Here is a 26,782-nt window from a genome sequence, read left to right as displayed (position 1 = left end):
ACAAATGGATCTCACACATTAAAACAAGTTTTTCATTAAAAAAATATAAGTTATGGGTTAGAAATAGTGACAAAACCCAAAAACTATTCCTTCAGAAGACACAGATCTATCTCTAGCTTTCTGTGCAGATAATCAGTATTTTCATTTAGTGACGTGCTGCACAGCTAAGAATTTTTCATAAACTGAGAAAAACGGATTTAACCCACTTGCTAGATTTTATTCAAGAAAAACACAAAGTAATGTGTCATCTTTGAAACTGCTAATCACTGTAAGAGGGAGAGGCCAATATTTTTAGCTAACCATACAAAGCTTTTGCTGCTTCCCTCCCCAACCCAGCCTCAGAATCATGTCACCCAACAGTCACCTCCAAAACTGTCCTCTGACCTGCCATTAAGTTCTTTACTCACCATGAATTAGCTCTGAGATTATTTTTTTTTACTGACACTCTACGTACACCTATGCACATGAGAGCATACATAACTACATGCATATTTTGTAGATTTATTTTAGACACCACTTAAAAGTAATAAAAAAATGTTAATGATGTGGCAGAAACCTCTTGTAAATGCTCTCTTCCCACTTCCAGCAAGCTTACTGGAAATAACATCAACTCAGCAGTCCTTGGGAAGTGAGAATATGAGTTAGTACTTGTTAGCTAATTCAAAAGGTCTTCTACAAATCTAATAATTATACTTAATTTCATATACAAAGGTCATCATTAAATTCTTTACAGTTTTTTATTTCAACAGATTAATACTTCAGCAGTAATTTACTTACTATAAGGAACAATACCACAACATTAATTACTTGCAAACAGCAACACTGCACAGATTTTAGCAGGGTGCATTGGAAGCCATACAGTATTTTAGCTGGTGTGCACACTTTGGCCCTTTTTAGATCATGTTAGATATTTAAAAAGAAAAAAATTCCAAATCTAACAGTCTATTTTAGTACTCTAAGTCAAAATACTTGAAAAGCTGAATAATTCCAGTTGTGAGAGAAGAGGAAGCGAGAAGGGTAACTGAGGTTGCAAAACAGTGATGCAGCCAGCTAGAGCAATGACACAACAGGGCAGTTTGCATAAAAACTAAGACTGAGCCAAAAAACTCTTAAGAGGCATTACTACACAGTTGTAACATTGCGACAGAGCACCGTCATGATCTAGTTAGAGGGCCTCGAGTTTTATTATGACTGCGACAGAAGAAGGGGCCACTTATCCCATAAAGATCCTGGTTTCCCCACCTCTAATCTGCAGGCCAGGTTGACAAACCAGAACTGACAGAAATGCCAAGTGAGATGAAGCAGATTGGGTGACTACTAAGGGGTAGACCACAAAACACTGGCTTGCTTACAAAAAGGGGAAGAAGAAAAAATAATAAAAAATATGTCAGCATCATTGCTTAGACTTAAAAAAAGCCCGTGACATTGAAAGGCAAGGCATAAGGGAATACCTGGACACCCAAGGATGCAAGATTACCTTAAAGCAAACAACCCCACCCCCCCCATTGTCTTCCAATCTCAAGCATGAGCGTTTCACATTTTGATCCTCTGAGCTTACAAAGTCATATCCAGATCCATTTGCTTCTGAGTTTGCAATGGCAGGCTGAAAAAAAAAAAACTATGTCCCTTCCCTCTCATTGAGCCTAGCACTTAAATATTTAAAATACCTGAAAAATACATCCAACACTCACAACATCATGCAACATTGATCTTGACCTTCTGCAAGTGGACAAGAAAGTCTCCTAGCTAGTACTCAAACAGCAAACAGAAACAGCATCCCACTGGCACAACACTGCCATATTCGCCCTGTTCCTTATGAAGCAGTCATAGAATTGAATTTAGAAAAAAACATTACACACGACACAACTGCTAGCAATGGTTTAATTTTCATGCAGGTCAACAAAAAAAAAAATCCTGTTTTCATTTTTTTTTCCAGTTGCACAACAGTTGGATGGAAGGAAGCCTTGGCCCCAGCAGAAGACCGAAGGATGGAGGTGCAGAAGGCGCATGAGGGCTGGGGTGGTTGGGACAGGGCATTTGGGAACAGGGAGAGGAACTTGGCTTTCCCAGACCAGATGAGTTTCCCACACTGAGTTCAGACCTGGATGGCACAGCTGCAAGATACAAATGTCGAGGCAGGGCAAGGCCAGCGGCATCCCCTCTGGGCTGCCAGATTCCAGGCAATTAGAGGCAGCACCACCCTCGGCTCCCTGCTGGGTGCCTGGACAGAGGTGCAGCAGTGGGGAAGAGCTTGCTAGAGGGGAGAGTGAGCAGGGAAGAGCACTGCCTTATAGCAGTATGGTAAATCAATTGCATTTTTTATTTCCACTGTTGAATATTATTACGTTTTCTCCATGGCTTCTAAGAATGTTTGCCTTACACGATAATGTATTCGCCAGAAATTAACAGTCTCTTATCCCTGCAAACTAGTAGCCAATGTCACCACCTTTCCAGCTTGCAGATCAACTAGCACTGCCCACTGCATCCAGAACAGGAAAACTGGTTTCTTACTTGTCGCATTTCATCCACATCTTCAGTTAGGAAAGCGGAGATAAATACACCTATTTCAAGGCAGCTGCCAACAGCTTTTAAATCAAAGCCTGTGTCTTAAAATATGCTTTTCCATTGAGCAAGTATGGAGGGACCATTATGGGTCCTTATTAAAGAAACAGCTCATACCAGGAATATGAGCATTTTGAATTGCCTCATCAGGATGTGCTAAGGATGGTTTACTCTCAAGAGAATTGGAAGGAAGGGAAAGATGCTTTTATACAATTTAAATAACAGTAACAAAAATTACTATTCTAAATACAAGTAGTATATAGAGGACCATTTGTGAAAGGTGATGCACATTTACCTAACAGTTTTAAATATGACATTTTTTTAATTCACATGAGCAAAAAGAAAAAAAAGCAGAAGAGACACCATGCCTGTAATCAAGACATTAAAAAGACACAATACTCTACATGTCTCATAGCTTTCTCCACAAACTCCCTTTCTTCCTCCATCAGTCCTCTCCAATGAATCATCCAAATTCCAGTCTCCAGCCTTTGCTCCAAAGCTCAAGCCAAGTTCCCTAGAAATTCTTGTTCTGAATTTTAAAAAGCTCATAATTGATTCCCTCTTTGCTACAGAACCTCCAAAAACAGCAATAACCTTTTTAGGTATCATCTGTATATCCTCTTAGCCTCCATACTCTGTTCAATTTCACTTTGCTTGGTTTAAAAATTTTCTCTGCTGTAAAGGGGTTAACAGCGATCTCTTCACCTTGTCTAACTTATCTCCATTTACTGTTTATCCTCCTATTCTGGCTCTGGCTTTTAGAGATTCAGACTGTTCCCTCTGATCAGAAAGCCAACTGTATTCTGGGCTGCATCAAAAGAAGTGTGACCAGCAGGTCAAGGGAGGTGATCCTGCCCCTCTACTCCACTCTCGTGAGACCCCACCTGGAGTACTGCACCCAGCTCTGGGGGCCCCAGTACAGCAGAGACATGGAGCTGTTGGAGCGAGTCCAGAGGAGGGCCATGAAGATGACCAGATGGCTGGAGCACCTCTCCTATGAGGACAGGCTGAGAGAGTTGGGGCTGTTCAGCCTGGAGAAGGCTCCGGGGAGATCTTATTGCGGCCTTTCACTACCCAAAAGGAATTTAAAAGAAAGATGAGAACAAACTCTCTAGCAGGGTCTGTTGCAATAGGATAAGGGGTAATGGTTTTAAACTCAGATGAGGATAGATTTAGACTAGATGTAAGGAAGATATTTTTTACTATGAGAGTGGTGAAACACTGGCACAGGTTGCCCAGAGAGGTGGTAGATGCCCCATCCTTGGAAACATTTAAGATTAGGTTGGATGGGGCTCTGAGCAACCGGATAAGGTTGAAACGAGCTCATTGCAGAGGGCTGGACTAAATGACCTTTAAAGGTCCCTTCCAACCCAAACTATTCTATGATTCTATGATCTCCCAGCAGGCAGCATCTGAAACTGGTCTTCTGCCTTCCGAGCCCCATCACGACTCATCTGCAGCTGTGAGGGTTGCATGGAGGAGCTCCACCATGGCTGGCTTTAGGAGCTTCAGACTGCTCCCTCTGACCCTTATCAAAATGATTAGTGTCCAGGTGATGGTGCCTCAGGGACTGCCACAAAAACTTTAGCAAGAAGGGCTCACTCATCATCCAGAATAGAGGGGTATCTATTGTGGAAAATGGTAGCCCTTACTAGGAAGTATGAGACTGCAGGAGGTCCCCTACCCTACACATGCAAGTAAATCCCTTTTTCTCCCCATTGACACCAATTATATTTTAGCATAAGCTCTTATGACTACATCAACCGGTGCTAACCCCCCCATCCCCATACTTAAAAATAGCCAAGTCCACATGTAGTGGAGTAGAGGCTTCTTTCCTCTCTGCAGCATTGAACAAAAAAGCCGAGCATGAATTTTATGTACAGCTTCACCTAAGTAGTGCAGCTACTGAATTTTTATCAGAGATGAGCTATAGTTCCTGCATGCATAGCTGTGTGTGTCCTCAGCTGCCTCGCTGAAGAACACCTGCCCTGAACCCAGTACGGAGGTGACCATACCCACCATCCACCACCATGCTCACTGACCACGTTGCATCCCCTTCTGAGAACACCACTGAGCTAGGGCAGAAACGATCACCTCATGCTCTTGCTCAGCTCTGCGGTAGGTTAGAAGTCCATCTGTTTACAAGATTGCCTGTTCCTGTGACCGATCTTTGAGCACAAAGGGTGAATTGTAACCTTGCTACCGCACCAGGCAAACATGGGAGAGGAAGCACCCGCTTGCTGCTCTTGGGAGCAGCCCCCACACTTCCCCCCAAAAGGACACTCTGTTGCTGTCTAATACTCTTCTGCAAACGAGCAAGTGCCAATTTCCACTCTGTTAGGACTAGTAAATTTTATGTTTGTAATGCCTGGTTGGTGAAAAGAAAATAACAGGCTTGTTCATGAAAAGCTCAGGGTTGGTAGTGCAAAACAGCGAACCGGGAAGCTGCTTCGAGCAGAGCTGGATCCGTCAGCCTGGGCTCAGATTATACCTCTGCAAAGCCATAAAACTGCTTCTGTGGGGGAGAGCCATCATTCAAACGACAGCCTGAGATAAACCACAATCTGATGACTGTCACAGTCCCTATGACACCAACACTTACCATCTCCTAGTGTTTACAGACTAATCAGTTTAGCCTACCCAACTGGCTGCATACAAGGCAGCTGCTCATCATTTTGTTAAAGCCTCCCAGAGCAGACACCCAGGGCTCTGTAATTTCTTCCGCTCCTCCAGCTCAGACTGCCCAAAAGGAGGAAGAAAAAAAGGCATTCGTTTTCACAATTCTTGTGTCAAGGAAAATACTTACTCATTTCTAGTGAATGCTCAGGATTTGATTAGCTATTTTTAAAGAACAGCCTTTCATATAAACCTCAAAGTTAACAGTTACTACAGTAACAATTCTGTTATTTTTCTTTTAAATTAAGCAAAGTATTTTAAAAATATTTATATTACCAAATTTTAGAAAGGTTTTCTCAGGCACTGAAGTTTATATACCTGTAGTATACACAGTCTTGTTTTATTTCTAACTTTTTTTAATAAATAAATTATATAAATAGGCTTCTTTGATTGCTCAGAGCATCCAGCATTAAGTACTGGGGCATAGCTTTAGACGTAATTGTACTACTGAATTCATCAGCTGCCTAATCATCATTCATTTTGCATCTATTTCTGCTAATTAAAAAGAGAAAAAACTCCTTACAACTTTTACATAAATACTGTATTTGTTCTCCACAAAGACGCAAGGCTAATTTACTAGTGATTAACTGATTATCTAATTTTATAGCTGTCACTCTGCAAGGGCCAGCACCTAGAGCCACCAGGAAAGGAAATGAAAAGGCCAAGCGACGACCGTCGCCCCTTGCACACTGTCACTTGTGCTTGCGTGATGCGGTACAGCAAGGATAGGTAACAGCCTCAGCCCCGGCTGCGCACGCAGCCTGTGCTGGCCCCACAGCTGGTGGGGGTAAAGGACAGGTCCTCAGAGGAAAACCCTCCTTAGCTTCTGTGAGGACTCAGCCAGGCACTAAATGACCCGTCGGGAGAGCAGAAACCTGCTGGCAGCAAAAAATCTGGCAGGGGCACTACACAGAGCAAGAGCTCAGGGGTGGCTGCGCAGCCTCACGGGACCCTCTGCCTCAAGCTGGAAGTTAACTTCAGCATGTTGCCTCTGCCCTCGTCCCTTCACCTCAAGTCCAGTATAATGCAGACTGCAGCAGCATCCCCTCTTCTTAGGCCCCTGCTAACACCAAAATCTTTTGCTTTCAAAGAACAGCTGTCAGCATTTAAAGATCTATCCTTTACTGAGGGGGAAACCTGGCCAGCTCTCAGAAGCAGAGGGAAGAATTGCCTCAGGTACCAGCTAATCCCTCCAGGCATGTGTGCCATGCTGAGAGCAGAAACCAACCACGACCGTGTCCCCACTGACCGCACAGACCCTCAGGGTGAGCTGAGGGCACGTGAACTGCAGTGCACAAGAGGTGATGCAGAGCATCACTACAAGGAGCATCTTTTTTTTTTTTTTCCCCCTCATAACCTAATTATATTTAACGTGACAAAGGTAACTTTAACCTGTGCCGTTTTCATGAATTTTCACCAGTTTCAATGCATAGCTGTTGCTAACCTTGTCCTGGTTCCAGAGGTACATGCAGCACAAGCAGCTGTTAAAGCAAGAATGAACAAGGGTGACACCACCAACATCAGTTTTGTAGGCAAGTGCTGTTTAGCTCTCCATAAATTTTCTGTTAGAGCATTAATTAGAGACATTACCACTCCCAAACCCTCTGCTCCCCGCAGGTGATAGCAGGATAGGCAAATTAGTTCCACAGGCAGGGATAGGCATTTAAGATCATTATAGCACCTTGCATTTTTGTCACTACGTATTTCAAAAGCGAAAGAGAAAAAACCAGCATACTCATATTCACTTTTGAATACAGATAAGGAATAATTTTTAAATATTGTTCCTTTTTTGACCAACCGTAGTAACTCTCTCAAATGGGAGAGGAGGTAAGAGAGAGAATGTGCTTCAGCTATGCAGAGACATGAAGTCATCTGCTTTTTTAATAAACTGGACAGAGAGAGATAACAATATTTGGTGAGATGCAAGAAACTTATTTCACTATCAGCCTGATTCCTGGACTGAAAACTACACTCTGTACACAAAATATGTTGCAGCACGTATACCAAAGCTTTAGCTATCCTTTTTTTGAAAACCTTTTTATTTCCCCCAGTTATATAGCTTTTTCTTTTAAGAAACTCCAGTGCAAGAATCTAGGCTTGGCCTATCAAAAGAATTGATTCAGCTGTCACATCCACTCCTCCTTATCCTTTCTGCAACAGACACTCTACCACAGGATGGGCAAATTATTTTGGACCTCTGCTTTTCTCTCCCAAAGCTCCAAAACCTTCCTCTTGCTATGTGACCAAAAGCAATTCCCACCCCATGGACGGCACATGCAGCCTGCTCCCAGCACTCGACCAGGAGAGCACGTCCTGGGACGCAGCACGTAAGTGCTGTGCCTGAAGCATGGTTACGTGGCTGTCACCAAATACATTTACTGCATGATAGGGGACCATACAGTAACCATATTGTGTTTCATGACCAGTACTGAGTCATAACACATAAACCTCTACTACTTTTGAAGGGGTTACAGAGTCTGCCCCAATTGAAATTTTCATTACAAGGGGCTAAGTTACCCCCTTAGAAATACGATAGAAACAAAGCAAATCATTTACCTTGGTAGACTTCTTTCTAAGTGGATAACAGAGCTGAGAGGATGCTGTTAACTGGGGAGTGGGAAAAGAGGTATTTAACATAAAATGAGAATCCTACACAGAACTGCATGTATAGACAACACTAACTTGATGCACCAGAAAAGGTGCAACTCAGCATAACTCTCTGAGGAGGATCTGCCTAACAGTGCATAAAGTTATGTATAAGCATGAAGGCAGCCTTATTAGACTAAGGAGAAAACACTCTTTACTACAGCAATTTATTCTTCCATAGTTAATACAGTTGCCGAAAACAGGTTCGCCCTAATAGGTAATAAAATCCACTCACACCCCTCCTGTACATGAGTATCGAGAATACTGAAAAGCACAGCACTAAGTCAGAACTCGATAAAAATATGGAATAAAGCAGTACGCTACTTATAAAAGCCAACTTCTTTGCCTCCACTTGATACAGAAAGCACTTCAATGGAACTTTAAATATGCGAAATTAACTGAAAAGAAAAGCTTTTGGCAGCTACTATTTATTTAACACCACACTGAAATGTGTTCAAAAAGACAAAATGCAGAAGAATTAAGTACAGGTTTTCATTAATACTTACAGAAAAGACAAGCCACAAACACTGTGGGCAATATGTATTTGCAAAACACAGTACACTTAGCTGATTCTATAGCCCAACTACGGATAGATTATAATCTTATTTTAAAATTTGAATAATAGATAAAGTCTTCTATATCAACTTTTTCCAAAATCCACTCCTAGAGGATATAGAAACAGTCTCAGTAAGTTTATGGCTAAATGACTAAATTCTCATCAAGTAAGAGCAGATTGCTTATAGATTTCAAATCAGATTTTCTCCATACAATTTATTCTACAAAAATTCAGTGCATTTTTGAAACTTTAATCTAGAGACATAAAACAACAACGGGCACTTTACTTCATAAGCTACAGCCACGCGCTGCATTTAAAAGCTGCTGATTTATCTGATGAGTGGCACATACGCGTTTGCTCAAGTGGTTGTACCACTTCATGCTGATTTGTGGGCTGCAGAGCCGTGTAGAAGTACTGGGCTGAAGCAGAGGAAGAACAGTTTTGGTACACGGATCAATGGGACTGCAATGTTCAGGATTCAATGATTTCTTTCTAAATTTTAAAGCTAAGTCAATGAACTGTCTGGATGCAGTGAACGGGGACATCAGGCTCTAGCTCTACCATATGTTATTACAAAAATTACAGTGTGCTTTTGCACCTGCAGTATTCATCTGCAAAAAAAGCCATGAAACCACTGAATATTCTTCCCAACTTATTTTGATAGTAAATGCTCCAGGCAAAAGCATCTTGGGTACTAGAATGACAAAGGAATCTTGAAGCTGCTGGAATACAAACCACAGTGATAAACCTAGGATTGTTTACATCAAAAATGCCTACGAGATTGGCTTTATTGCCTTCTGGATTAGCTAAAATTTCTGTTTCTAACTGGAAGCAATTTGAAGAGGTATGAAGTAAATACATCTTATCATCAAGCATCAATTCAGACCTTAATTTCCAATCACAGTATTAAATACTGTGTCAATGACCCGAGCCAGAAAATAGGAATTTGTGATAACAGAATAATACAAGTTTTAAGTTTTTGCTGTTCCTCTTATCACAAATGTTGTAATAATGGCTACTTTAAAAAAAAAAAAACACCCACAAAAAATGGCAATAAAAAGATACACGCTTATTGATGGTGTTAAAATTATATTTTAGAATTATCATGTGAGTTACCTGAATATGCACATAGCTGATCAGAAGTAATAATATTCATGAATATTTTATTATGATATTCCTTAATGCAAATAATTTCTATTTAATACTATTGTACAATTACAAATTGTGTAACAGTGGTGTTAGATACTATAATAGAGTGAAAAGAACAATTTAAATGTCAAGATTTTTTGCAATAACATTTCACGTCACAGAATATTTCTTGATATCGTCATTGTATTACAATGTTAAAACTATAGGGTCCCCCAATGATCACGTGAAATCCAAAAACTGTGAAAGGAATAAAACACACACTGAATATTGAGAAAGTCATCTTCTCTTTGCTACAGAAAAGTGAAACACGTACACAACTGGAATATCTACCTCTTCTCATTTACTAAGCAATCTTTTACACCTCTCCCATCAACTCCTCAGAAGCACTGACTGGATCTTCTTTTGGATGTTACATTTGTTACTGAAATTACCGATGGACTGAAGCCAGTGGCAAAGTTCCTACAGCAACTTAATGGGGCCAGAAATTTGATTCTTAACGTGCACAATCTCCTCTCTTAACTTTGTAAGTGGCAAAGTCATTCCCAAACGTGAACTTCTTTTCAAAAGTGGCTGACATCCTCCCACCCCAGCAGCAATAGAGCTCACCACGTGCAATCACATATGGTGTTCAAACCTCCCTGCCATTTGAAATCCAGCAACTAATAGTTACCATGGAACTGGTAGCATTTTTGACAAAGCAACACCGCCGAAGTGCATTATCAACTCAGATTTTATAATCCTTTGAAATGCATGCCTGGATTGAGAAAGAGAGCCATCACAAATACATACATTTTCATGTCTCCAAAAGCTGTACCTCACAGTATATTTCAAATCCTTTACACTGAGAGGGAGAAAGCAATTAAAGAGATGCTTGGGAATAACAAGGATTAACATGTACTCTCTTTATTTAAACGGACTGAGGCCCTGTGAGGGTTTTTTGCAGCAATTAGTTACAGCTTACAAAAGGCACAGACATCGATACCGCATCTTTGCATTCTCCTTGCCCAACCAGACACTGTACTCTGATCTCTTAATTTCTAAATTGAGTTCACTTCCAAATATATCCCCTGCCACGCACACACACAGAGAGCATGCACGTGTAGTCCTTTACCACCAGCTAGCCCCACCCCTGGACCAGAGCAGGTCGGGGAAGGGTAGCTGCCGGTCTAAGACCTGGCTGCACACAAACACTTCCAGTGACGGGGGCTCACTCCCAAACCTAGCCTGTGAACAGCACAGTTTGTAGCAGATGGACATAAAAGGTCCCTGCATGGGGCTGCTTTTCAATCTGCCTGCTGGCCTCAGCAAGAAGCCACTCAGTGCTCCTTCCAGGCTGACAACACAAAGCTGCACAAGGCAGGAATAATGCCCTCCCACAGATCCCCACATCCATCTCTTCTTACAGACATCACCTCCACATTGCAGGAGAGCCCTGTGGCAGCTGGGAACCTGCAGGGAGGTTTCCTTCACACAGAGAGGAGGGGTTAGGCAGGACCAGATGAGACTCGGCTTCTCCCTTGAACTGCGCAAGGGGAAAACCGAGAGAGCCCTTGGAAGCGTTTGGACCAGACAATCCTGCTCCTGGAGGCCTCTCCATGCCTTGGGCAGATGGCAAAACCAGTTCCCAGCCTGCAGGTGCAGAAGCTGCAAGCCAGGACTCTCCAGACACTCAGGAGACATCTAACATCCCCAAGTGGACTTCATGCTCTGACTGCGTGTGCCAATAACCCTGTGTGTGGCTCCCCTGGGGCTCGCGCTGCCGTCCTCGGCGGTGTTTAGCTCAGCTGGTTGGAGATGCTGCTGCACCTAGTTAATACAAGTCATCAGCTGGAGATCAGTGATCACTGATCCCCCCACTATTCTGTGGGAAGAGAGAATGCAAGTACTGAGCCAGACATGCAAAATCGGACAAATAAGCTGAACTCCCCTAGCAGCTTAAAATAACCTGCCTGCCTCTGGAAGGGATTTGGGAGTGTTCAGAGGACTCCCACCACAGGCGGGCTGTAGGAAAGGTGATGATATGCGGGAAGAAGAGTGCTGTGCAAAGTGAGCTTCTCCACATCCTCATCTGTGCTTCATTCTCCTGCAGTCTTCACTCTGTGGTACGGCCAACCATGCCTCTGAGAACCGCAACACACATATGGGAAAAAACGTAGCATGCATACTGTGAAGCTCCTGTTCTTAACACTGCATGCAAAATCAAGCTGAAAGAGTGGGTTTTTTGCAAATGAGACAATCGAATGGCTCATTGCTGTCCTAAAAGCTGGTCCCACTCCTGGCCATGCTCTTCTGCTGCCAACCTTGTGTTGGCTCTGGCACTTGACAGACTATAGAAACCTATTTGCTTTAACTCGGCAAAGAACCAACTCAGTAGGGGTGGAGGTTTTGACAGTTTAGTGAGCTGATTCAGCTAAATACCTACCCAGTAAGAGTTAAGGGTGGGTAGCTGAATACTTACCCAACTAAGAGAGCCTACTCAAGGGATGCAATGGAAACACAGGGGCAGGAGTTCACTTTTCCCCTTAGTTAGTGGCAAAGTTACATTGCTTCAGTTATCTTACAGAACTTCACTCATAAGTGCTAAGAGATCACCATCCCACAACTCCTTCCTTTGCCCTGAGCTGAAATACTTCCACTACCCAAAATATAAATAAGGACTGAAATGACATAGATTTGCTGCCCCTACCTGGTCCATCCTACACCTCTCCTCAAAGTGCAAAGCTGTATTAGAACATCAACTAAGGTGTTTATATATCACCTTGAACAGCAGTACCCTATTTTTAGTCACATCAAATGACTGACAATAAAGCAGACAATATTTTTCTCACCATTAATATGTTCTTTTGCAGTTATTTTAACTTCTTAACTCTTCTCCTGTAGACCAATACACTTAGAAAAGCTAAAGCCTCCCAACCTGCAGTTCTAAACTGTCAAATTCTGCCCATTTCCTTCACTGAAATGGCTGACACACCTCAGCTGTTATCTTCTACACCTTTTTTGTTTGTTAGTTTGGGGTTTTTTTCCATATAACAGTCTAATCAAACTGGACAGAAACTTGCTCTTTACACATCTTATAGACCACCACACAGTCATCTTTTCTGGGTATTCAGACTGCAAAAGGGGAGTGTGTGTATGTGAACAAAAATCTCCTACCAGATCCTCACGTTAATTTTTATGGGATTCTGATTTCTCTGGGGACACTGAAGCTCCTACTCTCAGGAACCCCATGTAGGCAGTAAGGGCAGCAGAAAAAACATTTATCACAAAAATCAGATAAACATTCACATTTTCTGTAAACTTCCCTGTGCTTTTATGTTCTTGAATTTGAACTTCATGATGTTGAACAAAATCAGAAAAACATTTTCCATCTGGTAATAATATAAAAATGAAAGCTGGAGAAGAACTGTTTACAAGGGCACGTAGCGATAGGACAAGGGGTAATGGCCTTAAGTTGAAAGAGCGTAGATTTAGATTCGATATTGGGAAGAAATTCTTCACTGTGAGGGTGGTGAGGCACTGGAAGAAGTTGTCCAGAGAGGTTGTGGATGCCCCATCCCTGGAAGTGTTCGAGGCCAGGTTGGATGGGGCTTTGGGCAACCTGGTCTAGTGGAGGGTGTCCCTGCCCACAGCAGGGGGGTTGGAACTAGATGATCTTTAAAGTCCCTTCTAACCCAAACCATTCTATGATAATCCTTTACATTTCATCTCAGTAGAAAAGCAAATCTTTCGAAAGCAAATACTTGAAATAATAAAAGGTGACATTCTAACAAGCAGTCCAATTATTTTTAAAATTCTATGGTATTCCAACAAATATTTAGTTCAGAACAACTACCAATTTCAACAGTCCACTGTTAATCTTCCTATGCTTCCACTATTATAGCTCTTCCTTGTACAACATGCAATATTGCATGTTTTACTGTCAGTGACAGATTGTCTGTACCTAGAGGTTCCAGTATGGGTACACCAGGCTTTGAAAATATAGTCAGGCTCAGAAAATATAGTGCATAAAAACTCCGAGCATATAAAAGTTTGACATATGTGGATAATCAATAGTAGACAGAAAGCAATGGCCAAAAGCAGCACAGGCTGTTGCCAGAAGGCACACGGCAGCCCTGCTACCGCTGCAGCAACTCTCCACATTGGCTAAACAAGAATAGTAGTATCAAGAGGAATGGCAGGCAAGGTGGGAAGTTTTCCAGAACCAGATTTACAATCCAGCTATTTAAATACACCTTGCATAAGAGTAGATGAAAAGGGGTCAGTACAGGGACAATTCTCTGCCAGAATCAAAATGTAAAAATAAAGCAGACAGCTTGAATGTGAAGTACAATTAGCACACTGTTATGGAGAGAATCCTTGCTTTTCCGATACCATGGGGTTTTTTTTATCTTTTCCAGAAACCTATAGTTCATTTCCCCACCTCTGCCCCTGGAAAGAGCCATAAAAATCTGTGGCAGGGGAGGAAGACAAAAAAAAAAAAAAGAAAAAAGAAAAAAAGAAAAAAGGAGAAGGCAGTCAGTGATGCACCAATTATTCTGAGTTTACCAAAGGTAAGCAGCAGGGTCAGGCTGTGCGCAGGAGCTCGCCAGCCCCACCACCCAGAGCAGGGCTCTCTGGCAGGTCTCCCTGGCCGATGGGGCACTGCTGACCCCAGCAAGATTAAGCTCTCCGTCACTTCAAGCGCTGCTCTTTCTCTGTCATCTCAAGAGCTCACAGTCTCTCATGGGTACCACCGAATTTCCAGATTTCTTCTAACTAAAGGCCAAGCTTAATAGAAAAGGCTTAGAGAAGCCAGCAAGAAAGGTGGGGTAACAGCCATGGCTGCTCTCACTAACCACAAAATTAGCGTCTCCTGAGTCTCTCCCAGTGCTATTCATCAACTGGGCTTTTCTTCCACAGGGCTGTGAAAAATCAATGAAATTTGTGCTGCAAACTGATCATTATGACAGGGAAAGCTCTGCAATGAAATTGATTTGTTTAAGTCTAACACCGCTATTTACACTCCTCCACAACTTTGGGGGGCAGACCCTCAAGATCTCAGACAAAAAGGTATGACGGCTAAACCTCCTTGCTATGCTAGCTGAATCTTTTTTATTAAAAGAAGAAAAAAATTGGCTTCAGACCAGTTAAAATGAAAGCAAAGAAGTAGAGACATGGAGTGCAAAATAGTTCAGTAAATGAATGAAACTAGATTAATACATTTTATAAATTACACGCAGCAGCAAAGATTAAAGATTCTGATCTGTCCCCTGTGTTTTGTCCTCATTTCACCTTCTCACAAGTGCAGCACTTGACTAGCAATATTTCCATAAAATTTCAAACACTAAATATGGAAAGAGTCTAACATGAATATGCAAAAGAGAGAACCATAACGAGGCACAAAAAAGCTAGCTGTCATTTTAACTCACAACTATTAGTTAAGTAGCTCCCCCCAAAAGAAATCCACCCTGGAGTAAGCACCTTGGTGGATTTAGCAGATACACCAAACAGACAGAGCACTGGAGCAGGAGTTGAGAGCTGTTTTCTGTCCTTGATGCTTCTGGTTTTGGCATGACTTGGGACAAATCATGTCTCTTGTGAGTGCCTGTTTCTCCTTCCAGAACTGTGGACTCAAACTATGAAGTTTTGGGGCACAGACTGCCTGTTGCTTTGAATAAGCAAAGTGATTACCATAGCAGGGGTCCACCCTCAGGTCAAGATTAAGCACTGCTGTAATACCACTAGTAATGAATGAACAACAAGGCTGTCTTGTCATCTGGTTTCTCATCTACAGCACTGGAGCATACAGCAAAGTACTCGGGTTCCAGCTCTTGAGGGAAAGAACACATAGGTACCAGAACTCCATGGCTTTTAGTATCTGTATTTATAGGGGCATCAAACAGCAGACACCAACTAAGAGCACAGACACGTTCCAGCATTTGGAAGCAGGACAGCACACACAGCAAAGTGTTGCACGCAATTAACAGATACAGCACGCATCTGAATGGCATCTACCTAGTTGACTCACAGGAACAAACAAGTACAAGTCCAGACATGTGCGATTATAGGTACAAAAATCCTCAAAACATCACACAAGAATCAGACATCTGTTTTACCCTTTTCCACTAAGTATATTACTAAATCTCCCCAAATCCTAATCTAAAGCAGTACAAACCTTACTACATAATAAGATATTATGTTACAGTTAAATAATGAAAGTTGTTGGTTAAAAACAAAACAAAAAAACAACAAACCAAACAAAACCCACCCAGTTTAACTAGGTTAGATGACCTTATCACACAAGCTTTGCCTCCACTACCATTAGGTAAGGAGATTCAGAGCGTGTTTCAGTAACAAGGTGACCAAGACCACCATAATGGTTTACTTTGCTCCCAATCTGTTTAGCTGCTCTCCATTCTGGGTCAATTTGTAGTCATTCTTAGAGAAAAAGCACAAAATAAAACCAGAAGAGTGGATATTATCACAACACAAATGTCCTTACTATCATTTTTTTCCCCCTAGTACCATACTAGTAGAGCTCAAAGATTGTACCCACCACTCCTCAGACATCAGGAACATATTGTGCAAATGTCATCAAGTGAAGAAGAGAGTTCAGTTTTCCCAAGAGATATTTCCACAAGAGAAAATGATAGACTTCGTAACAAGTTCGCAATGCAAATAAGCAAGGTAAAAGCCTTAATGGTATGACTCAACACCATTTTAAGTGGGCAAAAGTGTTCTGTTATGTCCCATTGCTAATTTCTTTTTAAACATTAATTATACTCCAGTGAGAAGATTTCTGTATCTGCAAGCAGGTAGCAGTGGCCTGTTGAAATAATCATGCTGCAGTACCTTTCTGCATAAAAACAGAGGAATTCCTGTTCTATGAAGACCATATTCATTGGTGCCAGCATATACATATACATGTATTCATGAATACACAAAACATACCATATAGCCTCTTTGGTCAAGAAATTCAGGAACAAAAGAAGTTACAGACATGCAAGACAGTATTTAATTTCTGTATTACACATTACGTTTCTTTCAGAAGTGACTGGATTAGTGGACCCCTGTGCAAGAAGATTGTTCGTTTTCATGGTGAGCTTTTAAGTATACTTAAGAAACAGAAGGTTTAAATACTGTGTTTGCAGCAGGTAAGAGTCATAGCAAGCAGCTTGGTGCCTACAGCTCAAGAACAGACTATCATGAGGAACAGAGTGCAAACACAGCTGAGCCTCAGAGGAAATGGAAGTTTCTTAGGGACAGACAGGACTGCACAGAGTTTTACGCAACTCAGAAAATCACGAAGTTGGATAAAAATCTGTTCTCGGGTTAAGACCCACCTGCAGAAATACAGCAGAAAACAGCAAGTTACTCAGACTTTTTATTTCTGTTTGTCTTACTTAGCTGCTTTGCATTTTTTCTATTTAAAAAGTCAATTATTCTGGTAGTTATTCAAATAAAATCTTGCTTTCAGAGATTAAAAGCTTTTGGGTCTTTCTGGAGGAGTTCACTATAGGAAAAGGTCTAAGCACATCCAACTCAACGCGCTGGGTAATTCAGGGTCCTGTTGGGTCCCTACAAAAAAATATATATAGGGATCTAGCTTGGTCCTAGAACCAAATTCCCAAATACACAGAAGCGGACAATCTTCTTGGATGATATACTTGCTGCACATGTATGTAACATACAAGTCCAAAATATTAACTCAAATGAATGCCTGAAATCATGACCTTGTCTTTTTTTTTCCAGAAGTTAAACTATTGTCAGACCAGATTTTACAGCTTTAAGGAAATGGAAAACCCTGAGCAGGATCTCTGACCAGGAGATGGGTAGGTGACAAACTCTACAGTTGAAACCAGCATTTCAGTATGACCAAACTCCAAAGGCTCAGGACAAATGCGCCACATCTTGTTATTCTATATACCATCCTTAAAACGTATGAACAAAGAGTAAGCTGCCCAGGTTCATGAGATGTACATGGGAGCCCATTAGGGAAGAGTGTTTACCCATGCTGAGAGAGCTGAAGTAGCAATACCAAACGCTGGCAGAAGCCAAGCAAGTTCTTCTATAGACCTCAGGTATACAGCTACACTGCTGTGACATGCCCACGTTATTCCCAGGACAACAGTAATGTTTCTGCAAAAGGTTGTGCTATGTGAATATACCAGAGGAGGGTAGTATTTGCTTGGGCATCTCTATGGCACTCCATTGTGTTGCTTAGGAATGCCCTAAAATAGCAGATCAACAGAACAATTTCACTAATCTACATGTCAATGATTTACTCCCTCTGAGAAGTGTTTTGGTCCCATTGAATCTGATTTTTTTTTAACTTTTTTTTTTTTTCATCTCCAAATGTCATCTAGTTGGGAAGAGTATATTGGGCAGTGAACCTTCCTCATTTCCCCCAAACCCAAAACTTCTGATGGAAAGTTGACCTTTAATGTACTGCAGGGTGGCTGGTCTCCCATTTTAATCTCAGGGTATTTGAGGACATCTTCAACATACTAACTTCTTCCATTTGTGGATTCTCCCCCCCCCCCCCCCCCCAATACTTCCTCGAAAGTCTGTCACCTCTCACTGAAAGATTAGGAACAAAACACACCATTTGTACTTCTGCAGAACTCCCTTTTCCTTACTATGAAAGGACATCACCGCTTCTTATTCTCCTGTTTCCTCATTAAGAGGAAAACTGGGGTTTTTTTGAAATCTCAGCAATTATGAAAGCAATCACAATTTACAATAAAAATAAGATAAAAACTAGTTAAACTAATTCACCATGCTATTTTCCTTAAAGAGGCAAAAGCTAGTGGCATGCTGAAATACAGCATTTCTCATCACAGCAGTGAACGTTCTTTGCTTTATGCTGCTCTAGCAGCTGCAGCCCATCTATTTGTTTTATTTGGCCTTTTGAACATCTGCATAACTTGCATTCTTCAGATACTAGGTTACTTCTTTCTCTGGATGTGGGGGTGGAGAAAAGGGGAGGGGGGACAGAGCCCTACAGTTTACCTGGTTTTGAAATCCACCATACCTGAAGTCAGACACACAGATTAATGTGCTTTAGATATTCTGTCTCCACAGGGAAAACAAAGAAAAAAAAATTTAGAAGTAGCAAAACTTTTAAACATTCACTTGTGGATATATATTACAAAATTATTAATAAGAAAAACACCCCAACAACCATGCAACCACAGCTCCAAAAGCGTTCATTTAGCCAACTCTTAACGCTTAATGCAAGTTATACTCTGTGAAGAGCTAGAAGAATAATTAGCAGAATGTCTCTGAACTGAAGTCTGCTAATTATCACAACTAAGTCCCTTAGCACAGTGAAAGCACAGTAAACAGGCATAAAACATGCAGGTCTTGCCACAGATACTGCTTAGGACTACTGCAACCACTTTGTTAGGAGAAGAGTGGGTCGAACACCACCATCTAGAATTACCGGCTTTATTTGTTTCATCCAGCCAGTACTCCATATAGGTTTCACTGCTTGCTCAAATGGTTTGTGACAAGTAAAGGAAATGAGAGAGTGCAAATTAGTGACACCGGTGACAGAGCAAGCCAGGCAGTGAGAAGTTTGCAAGATAAAAATTTGCTACCGTTGCTTGCCTTGGTGTATGAACTAACATTGCAAACTGCACTAGTTCCTAACTTACAGTCATTACAAAAAACAACAAAAAGATGCTCTAACCTGAAAGTCAGGGTAATCTACGGAAGGGAAGCTCAAATGGATAAACTACAGATCAAATTCAAAGCCACTATAAACAGCTAAAGTTCCTGTTGATTCACATCATTTTATATAATTTGTCTTACAAATCCAAATAATTGTAGTTTACCAAGCCCCTAACACAGGCCAGTAACAAGACTAGGAGAAAAACCTGAAGTTAGAGTAGGAAGGGCCAACTATCCAGAAAAGAAGGACAGGCATACTGTAGAAAGGAAGAAATGGAGCTACAGCAACAGCCAACATTTCCAGAAGCAGCCTTGATTAAATAATACATCAAATTAAAATACATGTAAAAATATATGCTGTATTTCTCACTATGATGCAATCACATTTGTTTATTCAAAAATAGGCTTTTACAATAGGCTTCAACTTCTTTCAAAGTTACACCTCCTTCCTAGTTAGTTACAAAGATCAGATTACAAACTCTCTGGCCTTTTTACACATTGCAACACTCATTAAGAACCAATGACTCCTGACCTTGGATTAAGAAATCTGAGGCAGATTAGACTATCAACCTGGAATGAATGACACTTAGTTGCTCCATCAAAACATTAAATGTGAATCTGAAGAAATGTTCACATCCACAAAAGTTTCTATTTCCAACTACGCCAGCTGATTTAATTAAAAACCCTCTACCTACAAATCTTGTCCTGACAATTAAACAGAAATCCCTCTGCCTATTCATTTTTACACTAAGTACTAGTTTTCACTTTCTAAAGCAGAGAAACATCAAACCAAAAATGTTTCTTAAGATGATTTATTTCTAATTTTTTCTAGCATAACTTTAAGGAACAAATATAGCCCCCGAAAGAAGACAGCGAATGGATGGAGGTATTACAACTGCTCCTGTCTCTTCATCTGGCAAGGAGGTAATGCTTCAAATGTATTTAATTTCCTATAGCCACAAGGGACTTTGAAGGAATCCAAGAGAAACTTCTAGACACTACTAAGAATCACCAATTGCAACAGTTTTCTGGTTTCATCCATATTTACCATCAGCATCTTCTGTCACATAGGAAGAGTTGTTGTACATGGCATCAGGCATTTCAAAAACCATTTCATAGACCTACCCCTTCCCTCCAAATTGCCGGTCTCCATGCATGTTAAGAGTTGGATAAACCTACGAGAAACCTTAAGTAAATGCAAGGATATAGAAACAGGTCAAACTGTGATTCCCCTGTATCAAGGACATTTTGCTAGGGAACTGGGCAAGCAAAGCCTATTACAACAATCTGTAAGAGACTGAGAAAAGACCAGCCTCAGGTAAATTGCTTAAAATTTCCTGAATTTGTAATTAAAGTTCTCCATCTGTGCAGATGTGGCATTTAGGGACATGGTTTAGTGGTAGACTTAGCAGTGCTAGGTTAACAGTTGGACTCAATGAACTTAAAGGCCTTTTCCAACCTAAATGATTCTATGATTCTATCTGGGAGAGATTATTAATGTAAGGGAAAAGAAATGCAAGAGAAAACAGATGGATATCTGACTACAGAAGCATTTGATTTGGACCATTTAGAGAAAAAAAATCCAAAACCTGCAAATGGGCTGCTGCCTTCATAATGGAAATACCAGTCAAGTCTACCTGTCCTCATCCGCAAAAAACTGGCATCAATATACATCCAGCATGTATTTTGATAATAGCACTAACAGTTTTGCACTATTCTACAATATATTACATTTTCCTCTTTTTGAAGAAACTATTTTTCATCAGCTACAACCTAATCCAGTTGCAATGTCCTGATATACAAAAGGTACGAAGGCTTTTGATTCAATTAGTTTTATTTTCTACCTCTTTTAGCTTGTTTGATTGTATGTAAAAACACTGCCAAACCCATTTAACCAGTCCATTGCCATTCCATTGTGGAACGTATTATCTAGAATTCTGTTAAGCACAGGCACAAAGCACTTCAATGACCACCAGAGTGCTACAGCCACTGCTGTTATAAATGTTGTTTTATTATCATGGCAGCAAGTCACTCTACGAATTAAAATAAAATATATTAACATTTTATTCAAGTTCATGGTCGTATTAGGCCAAGTGCTTGTGAATAAACTCTTAGAGGATGGAGGACTGGCTTTAAGACTGTCATTACCAATTGGTTACATTTTAATAGATTTATTATTCAGCTCAAATTGTAGAGCTGTGATTTAATTTCATCAGGGACAAAACGTTTGTAAGATAAGTTTGAAAAGAGCAAGAGAAAAATAAATATGCGCCTATCTAAGGATCCTTACAGTCATCAACACCACATTAGATGAGGATGTCGTTCTGGTAACAGTGATGCCACAATGTACGGATGCCTTAAGTTACTTCATTAGTAACCGCATTTTGCCACACAAAATGCAGACCAGTGCTACTGATACAAGCATTTACCGTCTTCAAATATAATAACCGAGAGCAGATACATTTGTTCCAGATAAAATTCCTGTAAATAGCATTTTTCCTCACCAATGTGGTACAAACACAGAGTCTGTATGTCTTGGATACTGAACTTTCAAAGACTGTCAGCTCCTCACAGATTAACCAATCCTCTGTTCTTCTGATATTAATGCTAGCCAGTTTGACGAAATTATTATTTAAGCTAATTATGGAATATATTTTATAATATAAATATTCCAGGCTCTACAGCAGGATTCCATTTGTAACTCAAAGTAGTGTAAAAACAAGAGTTAATTGCCTGTACAAATATTTCAGGGTAGTGTTTACGTAATCTACAGTACATTAAGTACCAGAGTTGTGCTCTACTGATAGGTGAAAGAACAACTTTGAAAGGCAACTGCGTTGCCAATTAGCTTTCAACAAATATGTACACAAGCTGTGCTCACAGGCTTGTGCTCAGCTTCCTCATTCTCCCCAGATTGCCTGCTTTTATAATGGTGAACTCCTTTCTACTCAAATACCCAGCTAACTTCGCACTGCTGGAACAAGGCAAGGCAGCATACTTTATTCAGCTGGAGTTGTAACCCACCCAAATCTCACAGTTTTAGATTATGATCTTTGACCAAAACCATACTCCAATCACAAAGATTCAATACAGACCCCTTAGTTAGGTCTGAGCAGGGAGGGAGGAAATAATTTTTTTTTTTTTAAAAATCTACTATGGCAGTTAGTCCAAAGAGGATGAGAGCTTGTCTGTATCACTCAAACACACACAAACATCCCACAAGTCTCAGCTCCTGTGTGTTGGTCCTACTCAAGGAGGTTGAGCCAAGAACATATATGCCCACGTGCATGCTCTCTGCAGCAACACCGTGTTTTTGCCTAACAGAGCTGTACACAAATAAAGAAACAAACCCAAGTTCACAAAACCACATAAAGAGATTAATGTTTGCAGTCTTTGGGTATATCTGCATGGTGCTCCACCCAGAAAACAGACTACTTTTTTTTTTTTACTTGGGAAAGCTGATTACCTCAGGCTGAGCCCTGTGCTGCTTTGCTTTGGGTACCCAGATTCTGTCTCTCAGTGCTAGTTTGGGTATCACTGGACAACGGTGTGCAAATCCATTGTTTTCTCTTCATAGTTTGCTTTGTAGATTACTGCTCTCAGTGTTACAATGGACTGGGTCTTAAAGAAATATTTTGCAATTAGCTTTCCAATAAATGTTAAAACAGCTTTTTGCAATGCTTCCAACTTTCAGCCCCTTTCATAAAATATTTTCACATACACACCTTGAAAAAGTTATTGTTGCAGTTACTAAGATGGAAACAGTCTGGAGAAACAGGAGAGTTAAAACAATTGTGGAATTCTGCTTCATAAATTCCTTTAAGTCACATAATTTATGTTATATAAATTGTAATTTTGATAATAAGGCAGCTGAAAATAAGTCTAGTCTTAATAATAAGTTGTGTGGGTGTACAGCTATGCTTATATAAGTTTAGGTATCCACACTGCTTTATAAGCATATGTTTAAGAACACTTTCGCGGATGTCTGCTCTGTATGCATGTTTTGTTTCAGTATTGAGGAAAAACATCACTTTGCCATATTGTGTAAAGCTTGTGAAATCTTTCTGTTAGGTAAAAGAGAACAAAGCCAGTTTTTCAGCTAGTACCCTCATGCTATTACGCTGAAGAGAGAGAAAGGAGACATGGTGAGGCATGAAAGTACAGCTGAGATCTGTGCGGCCGTGCTACTGGTGATTGAGAAAAGTAACTGCTCTTGCGTTTTCTATAAAGTGGTTCACATCTGGACCCCGTTACAACAGGAAGCATTGCCTGACCATCAGTCACAGACAGCCTAAAGATACCAAAGAATAAACAACTGTTCCTTTGATTCATTTATGTGTGATGGACAGCTTAACATACTGAAAATCTGTGGGTCTTTTGTTCGCTAATGCCATGTATGGCACAAATAAGCCCCCCCCCTTTTTTTTTATTTTTAAATTATTCTTTTGGAAATGCACTGGTCTCAGATACAGTATGTTACCAAGTCGGGATGTCCATTTCCTAATGCGGCTTATCTTCCCAACAACATTCACCTTCCTCCAAACGGGTGTTTGAACTTCTGTTGAGGGGGTAGAGGACATGACATGCATTTCACCAAAACAATAAGGTAAGCTTAAATTTACAATCAAATGCAGCAGTACTGAAAACCAACTCAGACAAGCTTGTATAGCTCAGCACACGTAGCCTGAGCAAACGAACGCCTCCTTGCTCCTGGGTGTGACTGGCCACGGCCTCCAATTAGGGAGGATAAGCAAGGGCAGCCTGGGCTGAGCCTGCACAGCACAAAAGCTTTCGGCACCTCTTCACTTGAGAGCAAGCTAAATATGGTGACATTTCCCCCAACAAAACCACATCTGTTCATGTGCCTTTATGGGGATCTTTAACAAAAGGCTCCAAAGCCCAAGTTCAACTGTAAGTTAGGAAAGGAATTTGAAAACTAATTTCTGATGCACAGAGGCCTCGGTATCAGTAACATACCGACACGTATGGTGGGTTACAGAAAGAAAGAAAGAAGCTGAATACTGCTTAGACTAAAAATTACTTGGAATGCATCACTGTAGAATCAAAATAAAAGACTGAAAATACATATGGTGACTATACTAAATTAATTATTAAAGGAGAGCCATATGGAGAAAAATAATTTGCAGGAATAATACAAGCCTCGTAAGAAGTTATGTTATCTTTACATAATTTTTTAAGTTTAAAATTGTGTGTATGTGCGTGCATACATATCAACATACAGCTTCACATATCATACTGCAGCATCTCTTAAGTAGTCAGATTTTTTTTATCTCCAATTATTTACACAGTAAAATGGTGCTCTGTTTTAGCTTATTTAGATGTACATAATCATTATTTTCCATCATAGCACTTCAGAAGTTCCTTGTCCTTCTCCATACACTATATACACTAGACCTTTCCAATTACATCAACTGCAGTTTTATTCCTATGTAATGATGGCATAGTTTGTAAATGATTGATACAGAACTAGCCATGCACCAAATTGTATTTCATCCTCCTGGAAAAAGGTCTGAAGATGAACAAAAGATTTAAGCTGCTGTTTTTAAATAAAACATATTGGTATCCTTCAGTTTGTATTTAGAATCAAAAGTACCTGCTTTCTTTAAGAAATGTGTGCTTTCAAACTTTTTTTTTAAATTTCATTTCCCTTTATGTTTGTGTACCTGTCATGTTTGTGATCTTTATCATTATTATAGTGGGCAAAATAAAAAGGGAGGAAAAAAATCAGACTTCACAAATGTGTCAACATTTCAGTTCCCTGTCATTCCCTCTAATCATTTACAGCAATATAACTTCTGGTTAACACTAAATATCTAGCGCTTAGCCCTATCCATATATCTTGACATTTTTAAGTGTTGCCAAATTTCTCTTGTCACTACCACAGCTAAAGAAAATCCTCGAATAAACAAAAAACTCGAGCATGCAAAACTCATTTTGCTGAAGGCCAGACTGGTTACTTGTTTGCAGATCTGCGCCTCCATTTGCAATCCACCTCTAGCTGGGAAAGGTCCAAGTACATACAAAACGTCAACCTTGCTCATCCTTGAATATTTTCCTTTATTATTCAACACATATTTATTATACAGAGCCCACTGCCAGAAAAGATGGGCAGGATAACTGCGTATAACGTAAGGGACCTTCCTAGCTTTGTATTTCAATTATTTAGGATTTCATGGGGAAGTAACTATCCCTTGTTTTCTCACTGAGAAACAGAATATTCCTATTATTATGCAGGCGGGACGACATGACCCTTTGTTTCTAAAATGTAAATCCAACAGCCAGGGGAAAGTGCCAGAAAACTTTGTTGTATATTAAGTATGCTCACACACCTGAGGACCTCTAAATTCTTCACAGTTGCGTCAAGTTTTACAGGGACCACAGAACCCTCCCAAATCCTTAACAGCCAGAAATGGTGCCAGCCAGAATAACCAAAGCTTTTTCCTGGTAGTTCATCGGCTGCCCCACAGGTCACCAACACAACCCCTTACAAGCCTGTACCACTCTCCCCCTGCAGAGCCACCACTGACTTTTCAGGCAGCATCCCTCTCATTCTGCTGCTTCCACGTATGGAAAGGTGAATATGGTAGGTAGCATGTCCTCAAAAATCACTTTAAAAACCAAAACCAACCAAACCCAACACAACTGTGTGACTCATCATTTTGATAGCCTGCTCCAGATCAGAAATAAGCTTAAATGTATTTAAAGCCATTTAAGATGGATGCTCACTGATTAAGCCAGGGTTGCTTTGATTTGTCTTCCTGCTTCCCCACCACCGTGAATGATGGAATTATCCCACTGTAAAAATACCAGCAGGGGGGATTTGCACCAAAAACAGAGGCTGTCCAGGCACATGCTGCTCCCTCCCTGATGTTGATGTGAATGTGGAATATTCAGGCACATTTTCTTCTTCCAAACTGAGTCCTCCCTCAATCCTGCACTAGCAGGATCCAAAGAGGACCTTCCACCATGTCACACAAAACAAGGCTCTGAAACAGGTCATCAGCTCTGTGCCCAGTAGCTGCAATCTGCTGCTGCAGTGCGGGCTCAAGGCTGGGGCTTCAAGGCAGGAGCCTAGCTGCAGAACTGGACTGCCACAAGGAACCAGAGCTGGATACAGGACCTCAGAACTCTCTGCCTCTTGTGGAGTAACCCCAGCGGCTTCTTCAACAGGACACAGAGGGCAAAAACCACGGGAAGGAGACCAAATGGCAAGAACAGCAACTGTTGGTCACAAGGATTTCATATTCTTTCTACATGCAATTAGTGTGTAGAGGAAATAGCTGATTTTAGCATCCTCAGTCTTCCACGTTTAGTTGCATTCCTTTTCTCCTATTTAACTCCTCCATTCTTAAAACAAACAAACAAAAAACCACAGGGAAAAAAAAATGTCTGCTGCCTTATATGTCAGGGAAACTGTTTTGCTTGAGTTCCAGGACCCAAAGTTGCACCAAATTTGCTGGAATTTTACCTGAATTTCTGACGCATCACATCATTTTTAGACTGTTAACGTTTGTATCT

At 40.7% G+C, this 26,782-nt stretch overlaps 1 protein-coding gene across 11 annotated transcripts in view; it reads right to left on the bottom strand.

The window, feature by feature from the left end:
* Nucleotides 1-26,782, bottom strand: part of ZMIZ1 (zinc finger MIZ-type containing 1) — a 361,162-nt gene that overhangs the window by 270,176 nt on the left and 64,204 nt on the right. Inside the window, exon 1 of one of the 11 annotated variants that reach the window (XM_054831984.1) lies at nucleotides 7,795-7,813. The exons of the other annotated variants lie outside the window; for them this stretch is intronic. The gene's annotated coding sequence lies outside the window, so the exon portion shown is untranslated. Of the gene's footprint in view, nucleotides 1-7,794; nucleotides 7,814-26,782 lie in introns of those variants that run through there. 11 annotated transcript variants of the gene reach the window in all.

Source organism: Grus americana, chromosome 7, assembly GCF_028858705.1.
Source record: "Grus americana isolate bGruAme1 chromosome 7, bGruAme1.mat, whole genome shotgun sequence".
Classification (NCBI taxonomy): Eukaryota; Metazoa; Chordata; class Aves; order Gruiformes; family Gruidae; genus Grus; species Grus americana.
Note: the sequence above shows the minus strand (reverse complement) of the source record. Positions and strands in the feature narration are given on the sequence as shown.